The sequence below is a fragment of the Miniopterus schreibersii genome, assembly GCF_964146895.1.
Source record: "Miniopterus schreibersii genome assembly, chromosome: 12".
Classification (NCBI taxonomy): Eukaryota; Metazoa; Chordata; class Mammalia; order Chiroptera; family Miniopteridae; genus Miniopterus; species Miniopterus schreibersii.
Window position 1 is genome coordinate 7,592,476 of NC_138112.1, and position 13,318 is coordinate 7,605,793.

Genomic DNA, 13,318 nt, shown 5'->3' on the forward strand with positions numbered 1-13,318 from the left:
CCGTGCCCGAGACCATGTGCCCACCGGGGTTGGGACCAGGTGGTTTTCATTTCTCAGCTCCCACTGTCTGGAAGCACCTGAGTCATGGTAGGTGCTCAAAAATGTTTTAAAAACATGGACAAAATGTTGACAAAAGAGTAAAAATAATGGAATGAGATGGGAAATGTCTGCCTCTGGCCTGTCCCACGAAATGGTGGCGTCCCCATGAACACAGGAACACCTTGCTTCAAAGCAGATGTTATGTGGTTATTGGGGCCAGGCCATTTCAAGTTCCAGTTTGTGGTCCGACCAGCTTGAGGGGCTGAGGTGGGGCTGTTCTTCTTGCTATGGGACAGCACTGAGACCTATGTCCTCTCACCTCTGCCCATTCTCTCTGCACTGACCACTGCCTTATGAAGGACACTGATGATAGCTGGCTAGCCGTGTGTTGTGACTGCATCATCTATGGGGAAGATTGTTGATCCTCCCAACAAGGCTAAGTGAGATGCCCCATCCTCTACAACCCACGCTTTTACAGAAGTCTTTTACCCTCAAGCCAAAATATTGAAATCACGTGCGAGACTCAAAATGCAGATACCTCAGTCCCACTCCCAAGAGGTTCTTATTTTGCTGCTCTGGAGCAGGGCCAGGCATCAGGATTTTCAAAAGTTCTCTAGGCGTTTTTAATGTACAGCCAAGCTCAAGATCCTCTGCATATGGTCCATTGTCTCCCCATCACTTAACAGTCCTTGCATTCAAGGAATGCTTGTTGAATAGGTGGATGAGTGATGAAGGAATGAATGAATGAATGCAGGGCTTCCTGCTCAGGAGTCAGCAACAGCATTACCTGGGAATGTGTTGGAGACGTATGGGTCTGGGCCAAAGCCCCTTCCACTCTCCATGCCCCCTCCACTCACCCCCTCCCATTTTCACTAACTCAGGTTCAGTTTGCCTGCCTACAGTTCGGGCTTGTGTGCTTCGGAAAAACCCTCCAGGTGACTCGGATGTGCAGGTTTGGTTAAGAAAATTGAGTGAGCAAATGAATGAATGAATGAGACATCTGAGCTAATAGGAGGGGTCTTAGTTGGGACTAAAGCTGCAGAAGCAAGAACAGATGAGCATTCTATATGGTTTAGAAACTGGTGGGTTTGATCCCCCACTAGTCTTGGTGTTGTTTTTTTCACTTGATTGGCAAAATCAACAGCATTTGGTGGGGAAGCAAGAAGTAGCTCCTTCCTCCTTCCTTGTAGGAGAAGTCAGGAATTGCCCGGAAACATGAGCCTTTGCTTTTTGGATTCCAATTTGCAGGTCACTGTGGTTGCAGCCTTATTTTTAGCACGTGTATTGGGTTGGAAACTGAGGTCACGGAATGGAGGGGTAGACCTGAAGGAAGAAGAGGGATGAGTCAGTTTGGAATTTGGTGATAAATCCTATGCTCAGCTCAGCAGGACCTCAGAGTCTGAGGAGCTGTTCAAGCCACTTGACCTTCAGTCACCAGGGACCCTGGGGGGTGACAGGGAAAGGCAGAGATGATGGTGAGGAAGGAGACCAGCAAGTCAGCCCTGCAGGCAGTGTGGAGTCTCCTCTCTCCACTCACCTGCTGCTCCAAAGGAGGCCCAGTGGTGGCTCTGTAGAGATGCACACCCTCTCCTCAGCCTGCGGGGCACCCAACAGCCAGTCAGGGACATGAAGTGATGCTGTCCCCATGGCCAGGGACCTGCAAACTGCCCCCAGCTGGGCTTACAGCAGTTTTCGTAGAAACAGTAAGACAAACATACAAAGAACAACAAAACTACAGAAGTGGGCCTTTTACTACCAGTGTCTGATGGTATCTCAGCAAGGATGGAAATGTTCTGGACGCTGCTGTCCCTTACGGCAGCCCCTGGCTTATAGGTCACACTCGGAGTGGGACTAGTAGAGGGAACTGCCTTTCAAATTTTACTTTGTGTTAATGAATGAAATGTAAATGTCCATGCTAGGGGCTGCTGTGGGGGATAGTGCAGGTCCACGCAGTGGGGTGAGTGGAGGGGGAAACAGCAGGAGCCTGGGGTGAGCAGAAAAGAAAACCATGGGCCGGCTCCACATGACGGGCAGAAATGTCAAGTCTCTGTCGTGTGGGCGGAGTACTTTATGAAACGTTTTCCCTTGTGGTGAGACTGGGCTCTGAGCTGTGGCTTCTCGAGCTAATGCAGCGGGAAGGGGGCTCCCCGTGAATCCTGCTACACTCAAGGGAGAGCCAACCTTGCTGCTCCGGTGCAGCAGGTCTCAGGCCTTCCGGGAGAGGAGACTGGAGGAGCTCGCCTCCCCCGCTGGGCCGCGGGGAGAGCCGGGGTTAGAGCTCAGAGCTGCCAGCCCCGGGGCCCGGGACTCAGCAATACGCAGCCGCCTCTCACATTGAGAGGCAAGACCCCGGGCTCGGGTTCTGTTAGTAACTTGCGGAGTGGTGCTGAGAAAATAGCTCAATCTCCCTGAGCCTTCTCTGTAAAATGAGGGGGTCGGCTGCCTCTGAGATGCCCAAGGGTCCTTCTAACATGAAAATTAGGTTCCTGAGGATTTAAAATTCCCTTACTAGACACAAATTGAAGTCAGATGGGCAGTGGATGGCTTCTCTCTCACTGCAGCGAGTTTTTCTTTCAACCCTAATTACCCTCGACATTAGCTGTTTTATTTATTAATATATCAGTACTATTAGAACAGCTTCTGTTTTCTGCTGCTCAGCCTGGATCACCCGTAGGAAAGCCAGTGTCAGCTTCAGCCAGGCCCGAGTGAGCAGCAGCCAGAAGCCCACGCTTCAGCCAGGCCCGAGTGAGCAGCAGCCAGAAGCCCACACAGTGTGGCCTGAAACCGGTGGATGGGGCTCACCCAGCGAGCGCTTGTGGTCACCTCTGCCCTCCCCCCAATCCTTCCTCGCTTCTATTGCTCTTCCCCCTCTTCTGTCTCTCCATTTCCCCTCTTTGCTCCCCTACTCTTTACTCTAGCTTCCTCTTTCTCCCCCTTTTCATCTCTCCCATCCTTCACCCTCAGATCTCGGCCTCCCCTTGTATGCCTGCTTTCTCTTAAGTCCTGGGAGCCCTGGCCAACCTGGTTTTATGCCCTTCCCAAACTACAGACTAAGTCGCCCTTTGGTGGATGGGAGAGGGCAGAGGGTGGCTGCTAGGACTGGGGACACAACCTCCAATGCTTTTCCCATGAGCTTACCTCCCCAAACACAATGAGAGAGAGCCTGGGTATGGGAACAGCTTCTTGCGAATAGGAAACCGAAAATGAAAGTAAAAAAACCTTCTAGCCTGTTGTGGACTGAATGTCTGTGCCCCACCCCAAATTCAGTGTTGAAACCCTACCACCCAATGTGATGATATTAGAAGGTGTGAATTTGGGGAGGTAATTAGGATTAGATGAAGTCCTGAGGGTGGAGCCCTTCTGAATGGGATTAGTGCCCTTATAGGAGCCAGGGCAGAGCTTGTTTTCTCTCTCTCTTTCTGCCATGGGATGATAGAAGAAGTTGGCTGTCTGAAATCTGGGAGTAAGCTCTCACCAGAACCCAACCATACTGGCACTATGATCTTGAACTTGTAGCTTCTGGAACTGTGAGAAATAAATTTCTGTTGTTGATAAGCCGCCCAGTCTCTGATATTTTGTATAGCAGCCTGAACTAAGTCAGCCAAACTCACCCCCAAACCCAAATGTCTGACAAGCATTAGCAGTGATGTTTGGGAGTTGGGAATCAAAATGGGGGAGGTTACCCCTGTCCTCTAGCTCAGGGAGGGGAACCTGCCCCCCAAATTCAGAGAACCTCATCTCACAGAGAGAGGCAGGCAAAGGATGAGCACAGTTCTGGGGGCATCCAGCAGCTTCTCCAAGGAAGCCCTGTAGCTTTCCACCTGCGACTCAGGCTCCTGGGCCTGGCTACCTCTCTGTCTGGAAGACCTCAACAGGGCTGCTGCCACTTGGGCTGGAGACCAGGGAGTTTGCGTGTCACACATGCCTCTATTCTCCTTCCCCATGGAGGGTAGTGAAGAAAAGCCCTGACTTACAGGGACTGTGCTCTCCACATTCTTGACAGTTTGCTGCTGGCTCAGGTCAATCATGCTTGCTTTTCACCCCACCCCCTGTTCCCCTTATTCTACAAGGAACCGTGCTCCACAGAGGCAAGACTTGGGACTCTGGTTACTTCTGGGACCAAAGCCCCCCTTTCAAGCCCTATTCCTCTTTGTCAGTGGTAGCTGAAAAGCCAAGGAAGCAAAGATGACCTTGAACTGTTTTCTCTAAGCCTACAGGGCCAGTCTGAGGGAATAAAATTAGTCCTTTGTCTGGGTTCCTAGCCAGTGCACCATTTGCTAGCCTTGTGTACCTTTCGAGCCTTATTTTTTAAATCTGTGAAATGGGACCGTAACGACTCCTTCATTGGGGATCTTAGGAGGAATGAAGGGTTGATAGATGCTCCCTTTTCTTGGACAGTGGATGGATAGGTGGTGTGGTTAGCCAGGAAGTTGGAGGACAGACCCAATGAGCTCTTCAGGTTACTGCCTTGCTTGGCAATCTACAACTCAAGGGAAGCTTTAGTGGGTCCATGCAATTGGTAGAGGTAGACAAGGCTTAACAGCTCATTATTTGTGCGACTGACAAAGCCACAGGGCCCTGGGCAATATTCAAACAGCCATGAGAAGGTGCCAGTAATGGGCTTTTCTTTAGCATCTGGAGCAGATTTCACCAGCATCACACACCAGTTTCCAGGGGCTCCTGCTGATTTGTTTCTCAAGGTGGCAGTGGTGTGGTGTGGAAAGGCTGATGCCCAAGTGTTGGGAGGGGAACATAAGAAGCATTGTCACATTTGAGTGATGTTGACCCTCGGCCAGGAACAAAGGAGCTTGTTAAGCAATAGACATAATGGGAAGGGCCAACCCAGGGCAGCAGCCTTGGATTGCAGAGCTGTGCAGTGGCAATTTCTCCAAAGGAGATGAAACCAAGCTAACTGGAGCTTCAGCCTTGGGTAAAGGGAAGGAAGTGGCTCAGCCTAAAGAGCTGGCTGACTTTCAAGAAGAGAGATTTTTTTCACTGACCACCTTCCAAGGCCACTGTGGCTAGTGACACAGACTTAAAGGCAATAGATGACGACAGGACATGGCTATAAAGAAAAGGCAATGGACAGGCTGGCAATAGAGTGTTCAGGAAACCAGTTGAGATGAAAGACTCAGTACATTAAAGACCAAAGGTGATGCGGACACCAGGAGAGTCGCAGCTCACCGCAGCAGTGAGCAGGAGGCACGTCCCCAGATGCGAATCCTACAGCAGCAGTTGTCTGTTCCCCTCCTCTATCATCTCTGTGCTGTTCCTGGGTGGAAGGGTGGAGTGAGGCTGGGGCAGGACTGAGCACCTTGCTCATGTTAGGGCAGAGCTGTTAAGCACCTTCAGGTTGGAACATTTGCGTGGAAGACAGAAGAGGCATCCTGCAGTCCCTTGAGGAAAGCCATACTCAAAGGAGGTGACTCCTGTTCTCTGCTCCTGTCAAGGGGAGAGAGCTTAACAGAACAGTAAACGGCCAGTGAAATTCAGGGAAGAGTTTTCTGACCATAAAGACTGTGAGCATGTGAGTGAGAAAGTTGGGAGATTTATTTCCTTTTGAAGGAGATGCCGGGGGGGGGGGGGGAGGACAAGCAGTAGGAAGGGGTTTCAAGGGTCTTTACAATACAGGCAGCTTACTTCTTGTCTGCGGTGGTTGGGGGCAGCTATCCTGGAGGTCAGGGGGTCCATGTAGGTCAGGGGGTCCATGGACAACCACTCTGAGTCACTGGTTACCCTGCCTCCTGTGCAACCTCTGCCGCCTCACCCATCTAACCAGGTCAGCCTCTGGGATGCAGGTGGGTGACTTATCAGCAGTGTCCTATCTAAATGCCTCCGGGACTGAGCTACAAGAACAGGAGGGTTATCACTCTGACCATCATGAAGAACATTTTGAATATCTTGATATTGCCTCCTTCACTCTTCTCATGTGTGAAGCAAACCGGCCTTCTCTCCCTCTTTCTGCCTCTCTTTCTTTGAGTATTTTATTATACGCAAATTTTACATTAAAAGGCTATAAACAAATTTAAAGAACTACTTAATGATACGATCACTGAAGTATCCAGGGGGATGTGAACAGAGGTCTGAAATTTACTTTGAAATGTATAAAAAAATAAGTAGGTGTTATGAACTGAATTGCATCTCACCAAAATCCATAGGTTAAAGTCTTACCCACCAGTCCCTTTGAAGTGGCCTTATCTGGAGATAGGGTCATTACCAAGGTCATACAGTTAAAATGAGGTCATTAAGGTGGGTGTGATACAATAGGACTGGTGTCCTTATAAAAAAGGAGAAATGTGGACACAGACACACAGAGAAATGACAATGTGAACAAGCACAGAGAGAAGACAGCCATCTACAAGCCATGGAGAGAGGCCTAGAACAGGTCCTTCCCTCACAGTCCTCACAGGAACAAACCCTGCTGACACCTTCCTCTCAGACTTTAGCCTCCAGAACTATAAGACAGTGTGTTTCTGCTATTTAAGCCACCTGGTCTGTGGTACTTTGTTACAGCAACCCTGGAAAACTAATGCAGTTGGTTTAATGGATGGTTAGAGGTTTAGATAGATAGACAGATATATAATAAAAAAGAACAGTAAAATGTGTATGATAGGTAGAACCGAGGTGCTGAGCTTATGAGTATTCGCTCTAAAATTCTTTCTACTTTGCTGTATGTTTGAAATTTTGAAAACTATTCGGAGGGAAAGAGAGCATTATAAAGTAGTCTTAGAACAAAGGAAAGTCAACTTTGTTGCAAGTAGCAGTTCTATTCCTAGAAGTTCAATGACTAGATAATTCCACAGAAAAGATCAAATGAGCAATCTCCACAGTAACAATGGCATTTAACACACACACACACAGACACACACACACACACAACCTAATTGCAACCTAACCTTGGACCAGATACTAAAACGTGGTCCCCAGATTCTAATGTCTCCATTGGCACAGTGCACACATGAGTCATATGCATAAGTGAATCAAGATGCGTTATTATCAGGACACTGTTGTGATGAGTTCTTCCCTTGGCTTCCTGCCACTCAAACTGTCTAAGGGCTGAATTCCTCAGCTGCATACAGAATCAATAAAAGAAGAAACACAAGGGGGTTCCAGGGCTATGTATAAGAAAGCAAGGAGGGCAGTTGCAAGCTTCTCCCTCTCTTTTTATCTCCTGGGAAGACTAGGAAAGCACTGCAATAATGATGATGGTCACCACTGCTGAGCACCTACTATGCATGGGTATATGTAAACAGAGATGCTAATAATGACATTTGTCACTGTTGAGCATCTACAATATGTATTTTACATACATCATTCATTTACTCTATTCATCAAACCTAGAAAGTAAATATCATTATTCCCATTTTACAAAAGACAAGATAGAATGAGGCATCGGCTAACCTCACAGGTAGCAAAACAGCCAGAATTTCCAAACCCAGGTTATTCTGACTCTGGAATCTTCAAATTCACATACCCACCTGCTGTTCCTTGTTCTACTGGCCCTCTAAGGATTTTTAGTGAACAAATCCCAGGTTCTTCACCAGACCAAACCCCAGCTCTGTTCTCACCCCACTGTTGGTCAGCTGTTGGGAGGAATGAATGAGCACATTTCATCCCCTCAGTTTGCCTTCCTGGCCTGACTCTAGGCTCCTTCCTTATCCCTTTCTTTCTTTTCTTGACTTTATCTTTCATTTTTCAATTACAGTTGACATATAATATTATATTAGTTTCAGATGTGCAAGCCAGTGATTAGACATTTATATAACTTACTAAGAGATCATTCTGATAAATCTCATACCCATCTCACATCATACATAGTTATTACAATATGATTAACTATATTTCCTATGCTGCACTTTACATCCCCATGACTATTCTGTAATTGTAATTCTTAATCCCTTCACCTTTTTCACACATCCCCACAATCCCTCTCTCATACGACAACTGTCAAAATGTTCTCTGTTATCCATGAGTCTGTTTCGGTTCTGCTTGTTTATTTTGTTTTTTAGATTCAGTTATTGATAGATAGATATTTATTGTCATTTTATTATTCATATTTTGATCTTTTTTCCTTCTTAAAGAAGACCCTTTAACATTTCAAGTTGGTAGTGATGAACCCCTTTGGCTTTTTCTTGTCTGGGAAGTTCTTTATCTGACCTTCAGTTCTAAATGATAGCTTTGCTGGGTAGAGTAACCTTGGTTGCTTTTTTATCACTTTGTATATTTCTTGCCAATCCCTTCTAGGTTTCTGTTGAGAAATCAACCGACAGTCTTATGGGAGCTCCCTTGTAGGTAACTAGCTACTTTCCTCTTGCTGCTTTTAAGTTTCTTTCTTTGCCTTTAACCTTTGGCATTTTAATTATGATGTGCTTTGGTGTGGGCCTCTTTGGGTTCATCTCCTTTGGGACTCTCTGTGTTTCCTGGACTTGTATGCCTATTTCCTTCACCAGGGTAGGGAAGTTTTCCATCATAATTTTTTTACATAGGTTTTCAATTTCTTGTTCTCTCTCTTCTCCTTTTGGTACACTCAATATTGGTATGCTTGAAGTTATCCCAGAGTTTCCTTACACTATCTTAATTTTTTTGCATTTTTTTTTAAAATATATCTTTATTGATTTCAGAGAGAGGAAAGGAGAGGGGGAGAGAGAGATAGAAACATCAATGATGAGAGAGTCATTGATCAGGCCACAACCGGGGCATGTGCCCTGACCGGGAATTGAACTCCAATCGCCCGGATCCTAGGTCGACGCTCAAGCTCTGAGCCACACCCGGCCAGGAGAGGATTCTTTTTCTTTTTGCTGTTCTGATTGGATATTTTCTGCTTCCTTACCTTCCAAATCTCTGATTTGACCCTCTGCTTCATCTACTCCACTGCTGATTTCCTGTAACATATTCTTCATTTTAGTTCATGTATTACTTATTTCTGACTGGTTCTTTTTAGTGTTTTCTAGTTCTGTTTTTATGTTTCCTATCTCTTAGTTGAAGTTATCATTAAGGCCATCTACTCTTCCCCTAAGTTCATTGAGCATCCTTATAACCAGTGTTTTGAACTCTGCATCCAGTAGATTGTTTGTCTCAATTTTGTTTAGCTCTTTTTCTGGAGTTTTGTTCTCTTCCCTCATTTGGGACGTGTTTCCTTGTTTCCTCATTTTGGCCGCTTTCCTCCATTTGTTTCTATGTACTAGGTAGAGCTGCTACACCTTTAGGCTTGGTTTCTATGCATTAGGTATAGCCCTGGGCTGTGTATACCCTTTTGTTGTAGTTGAGCCTTGATTGTTGTTGGAACATCAATGGGAGGAATTTACCCTCAGCTGATCAGCTACAAGAACTGGCTGTAATCACTGTGGAGGGTCAGCTGTACAGAGGCCCACCCCACAGAGCAGGGCTTACTTCAGCGGGGCTCTGGCATCCACTGAGGCCACCACTGGAGTGTCACTTATAAAAGTGGTTGGATTGTGCCCCAACATGATCTAAAGGTGTCCACTGAATATGCTGGCTCTGGGGCCTCCCTGGAGATGCAGACCAAGGTTAGCTGTTGCCTGTGTTCTGCCAGGGGCCATCCAGCATGAATTACAAAGTGATCTGCAGGTGGATGCTACTTGTGCTGGGCTTGGGGGTGATCAGGAGAGGCCAAGCTGTGAACCAAGGCTGGCTGCCTCTAGTGCCAGGACTGGGGCTACTTAGCAAGAGGTACAGGGCACACAGAGGTATTATGGCTTTTATAAGAGAGTGTTTCTGAAGTGGAATTTCCAAGTTAACATGTAGGAATGTAGTGTGTGTGTGTGTGTGTGTGTGTGTGTGTGTGTGTGTTAAATGCCATTCTTACTGTGGATATTGCTCATTTGATCTTTTCTGTGGAATTATCTAGTCATTGAACTTCTAGGAATAGAGCTGCTACTTGTAATAAAGTTGACTTTCCTTTGTTCTAAGAGAATATTTTAAAATGCCCTCTTTCTCTCCTAACATTTTTCAAAATTTCAAACATGCAGCAAAGTTGAAAGAATTTTAGAGTGAACACCCATAAACTCAACACCTTGGTTCTACCTATCATACACATTTTACTGTACTTTTTTATTATATATCTGTCTATCTATCTAAACCTCTAACCATCCATTAAACCAACTGCATTAGTTTCCCAGGGTTGCTGTAACAAAGTACCACAGACCAGGTGGCTTAAATAGCAGAAACACACTGTCTTACAGTTCTGGAGGCTAAAGTCTGAGATGAAGGTGTCAGCAGGGTTTGTTCCTGTGAGGACTGTGAGAGAAGGACCTGTTCTAGGCCTCTCTCCATGGCTTGTAGATGGCTGTCTTCTCCCTGTGCCTGTTCACATTGTCATTTCTCTGTGTGTCTGTGTCCACATTTCTCCTTTTTTATAAGAACACCAGTCTTATTGTATCACACCCACCTTAATGACCTCATTTTAACTGTATGACCTTGGTAATGACCCTATCTCCAGATAAGGCCACTTCAAAGGGACTGGTGGGTAGGGCTTTAACCTATGGATTTTGGTGGGATGCAATTCAGCCCATAACACCTACTTATTTTTTATACATTTCAAAGTAAATTTCAGACCTCCATTTACATCTCCCTGTATACTTTAGTGATTATATCATTAAGTAGAGCACCGGATTGGGCAGACTATTTGAGTTTCTACGAACAGTGTCAAACTACAAGCGGTGGAACACACAATATGCTTTTTTGAACCAGAGATAATTGTACTGGCAATTTTTGCTCCCCTGTCAAGTTTTGAGGAGGATATTTCCTTGTTCCTTGGTCTACCCTTAGAAGGTGCTTGGAAAAATTCTACCACTGCTGATCCCAGAACTTCTGGACCAGTAAAAGTTCAAGGATCAGGCAGATCCCCCTTTTACAACTACACAAAGCAGGCAGTTAGAGCCTCTCCAAGCAGGTTCATGCTATTCTGCTGGTTAAGCTTCCTCCAGCTTTCTGGAAACTAGAAAAATCTCCAACTTCCCCCCAGGCCCAAGTAAATGAAACTCTGATCTTCCGTTGCTGTAACCTTGGCTCTTGTTTGGATCTAAGGTGAATAAAGTTCACTCTCATAATCCCTGAGCTCTCAAATGTACCCGCCACCTGCCACTAGTCCGGGTGCCTTGGTTGTGGTATTATTGTGTACTGTTTCATGTAGCTGTAGGTATTTCATTTTCAGTGCCATATAGTATTCCATTAATGAGCATAGTTTTTCATTCATTTTACAGTAGAAGGACTTTGGGGTTATTTCTAATTTGGGACTACTATAAGAAATGCTCTGCAAATATTTCTATAGCCTTTTACTGATGCATGTGGGCTTGCATTTTCTGTAGCAGTGCAGTCTGCTACTCTAAGGATTCTCTAAACCTTTTCAGGAATTCATGACATCACAACATTTTATAAGACATTATTTGCTTTGTTTCCACTGAGATTATATTTGCACTAACAGTGCAAAAGCAATGGTGGTAAAACTACTAGTGTGTTACTGTGAATCTGGGCAGTGACATCAGACGGTACTGGTAGTCATAGTACTCACTGCAATGTGCCATGTACCCCAGTTTAAAAATGCCAGTTCCATTTAACAATGTCGTTCATTAAGCAGTAAAAATGATCAGTCGTATTAAATCATGACCCTTGAGTACATGTCTTTTTAATATTCTGTGTAACATAGAAAAATGTCAAGTACCTAGGAAATATCTAAGAAGGTCAAGATTTCTACAAGAAAAGTTGTGTAATTTTATTAAAGAACATCAAATAAGACTTAAATAGATGGAGAGATATGCTGAATTTGTAGATTAGAAGACTCAATATTGTAAAGATGTTCATTCTCCCAAATTTTATTTGAAGATTTGATGCACAGAGATTGCTACACATTTACATTTTTGCAAAACTCTTTAAAGTCTAGCTTAATGCAAGAAAGATGAATTCTTAGGTGCTTCATATTTTTTAATGCTATTATAAAATATCTTTCATAAATTTTATTTTCTGTTCATGCCTGACATACAAAAATATCATTTAAGAAATATTAGTGCCCTGGCTAGATTTTCTCAGTGGTTAGTGTCGGCCAGTGGACCGAAGGGTTTTATTCTGGTCAAGGGCTGATACCTCGGCTGAAGGCTTAATCCCCGGCCCCCGCTGGGGAGCGTGCAGGAGGCAACCAACCAGTGTGTCTCTCTCACATCGGTGTTTCTCTCTTTCCCTTCTCTTCTCTGTAAAAAGCAATAGAAAAATATCCCCAGGTGAGGATTAAAAAAAAGAAAGAAAAAGAAATATTAGCTTTTCATCCAGCAAACCTACTGAAGACCGGGCTACGTAAATAACCCCAGGAAGTGCCTCCACGGTGTAGGAAACAGAGAGACTGTGGAGTGAGATGTGTTGAAGGAAAGAGGGTGCGGAGGCAGCAAATGTTGCGGTTCACGGTGGAGCTCAGTGCCGGGCGGGCAGTGAGCAGCGCAAGGTAACCATTACAGGCGCTTCACACGCGGTGGGCTGCTCTGTGCAGTTTCCAGAATGACCAGAATAGTGAGGATGGGGGAGAGAATGGGGGACAGGGACAGGAGAGCCTCCTGAAGGCAGGTCCAACAGCTCTGGGCCCACCGCAGGCCTCAGGGTCAATCTAACCGTGTGGAGACCCTCTGGGCATCACCACAGCATCCCAATCCGCTGTGCAAGAAGGGATGGAAGGTGCACAGCCAGGGCGCAGGAGAGCGAGGTAGACCGCCCAGGCAGAATACGCGTCGGGTTATGGGCTACCTTCTGCAGGGGCCCACCTCGCTGAAGGCAGCCTGGAGAGGGCAGCGGTGCAGAAGACAAGGCGAATCGGGGGAAGGACACCGGCTAAGCGGCCACCTCAGCCTCAGCCCTGTTGCAGATGCCCAGGGAACCCCAAACCTCAAGCCGCAAAGACAAAGGCGGCCCGTCCGCTAGCTGAGCGCTGGCCCTCTCCCATCTCGGCAGGGCGGGGCTGAGCAAATGCCGTTTACTGTCTCTGCTATCGCCCAAGTTTGTCATCCAACAAGAAGAAAGAAATGTGAAATTCTAGCAGTAAGAAATATACAAAAGATCGGAGCTGAAGACCTTAAGTGCTTGCCTTTTGCCTGTTAACCAGATAATTAAAACTATGCAGGTTGGGCTTTTTATCTAAAGACATCTCTTTTTGGTAATGACAAAAGTGTTTTTCTAAGCCAGGCTTTTTCCGATATATTCTTAAAGGTTTTAAATGGTCTTATATATGGTCAAGTTGAGGTTTTTAAGAACTTCATTTTTAATTTGTAATAAAAGTTGA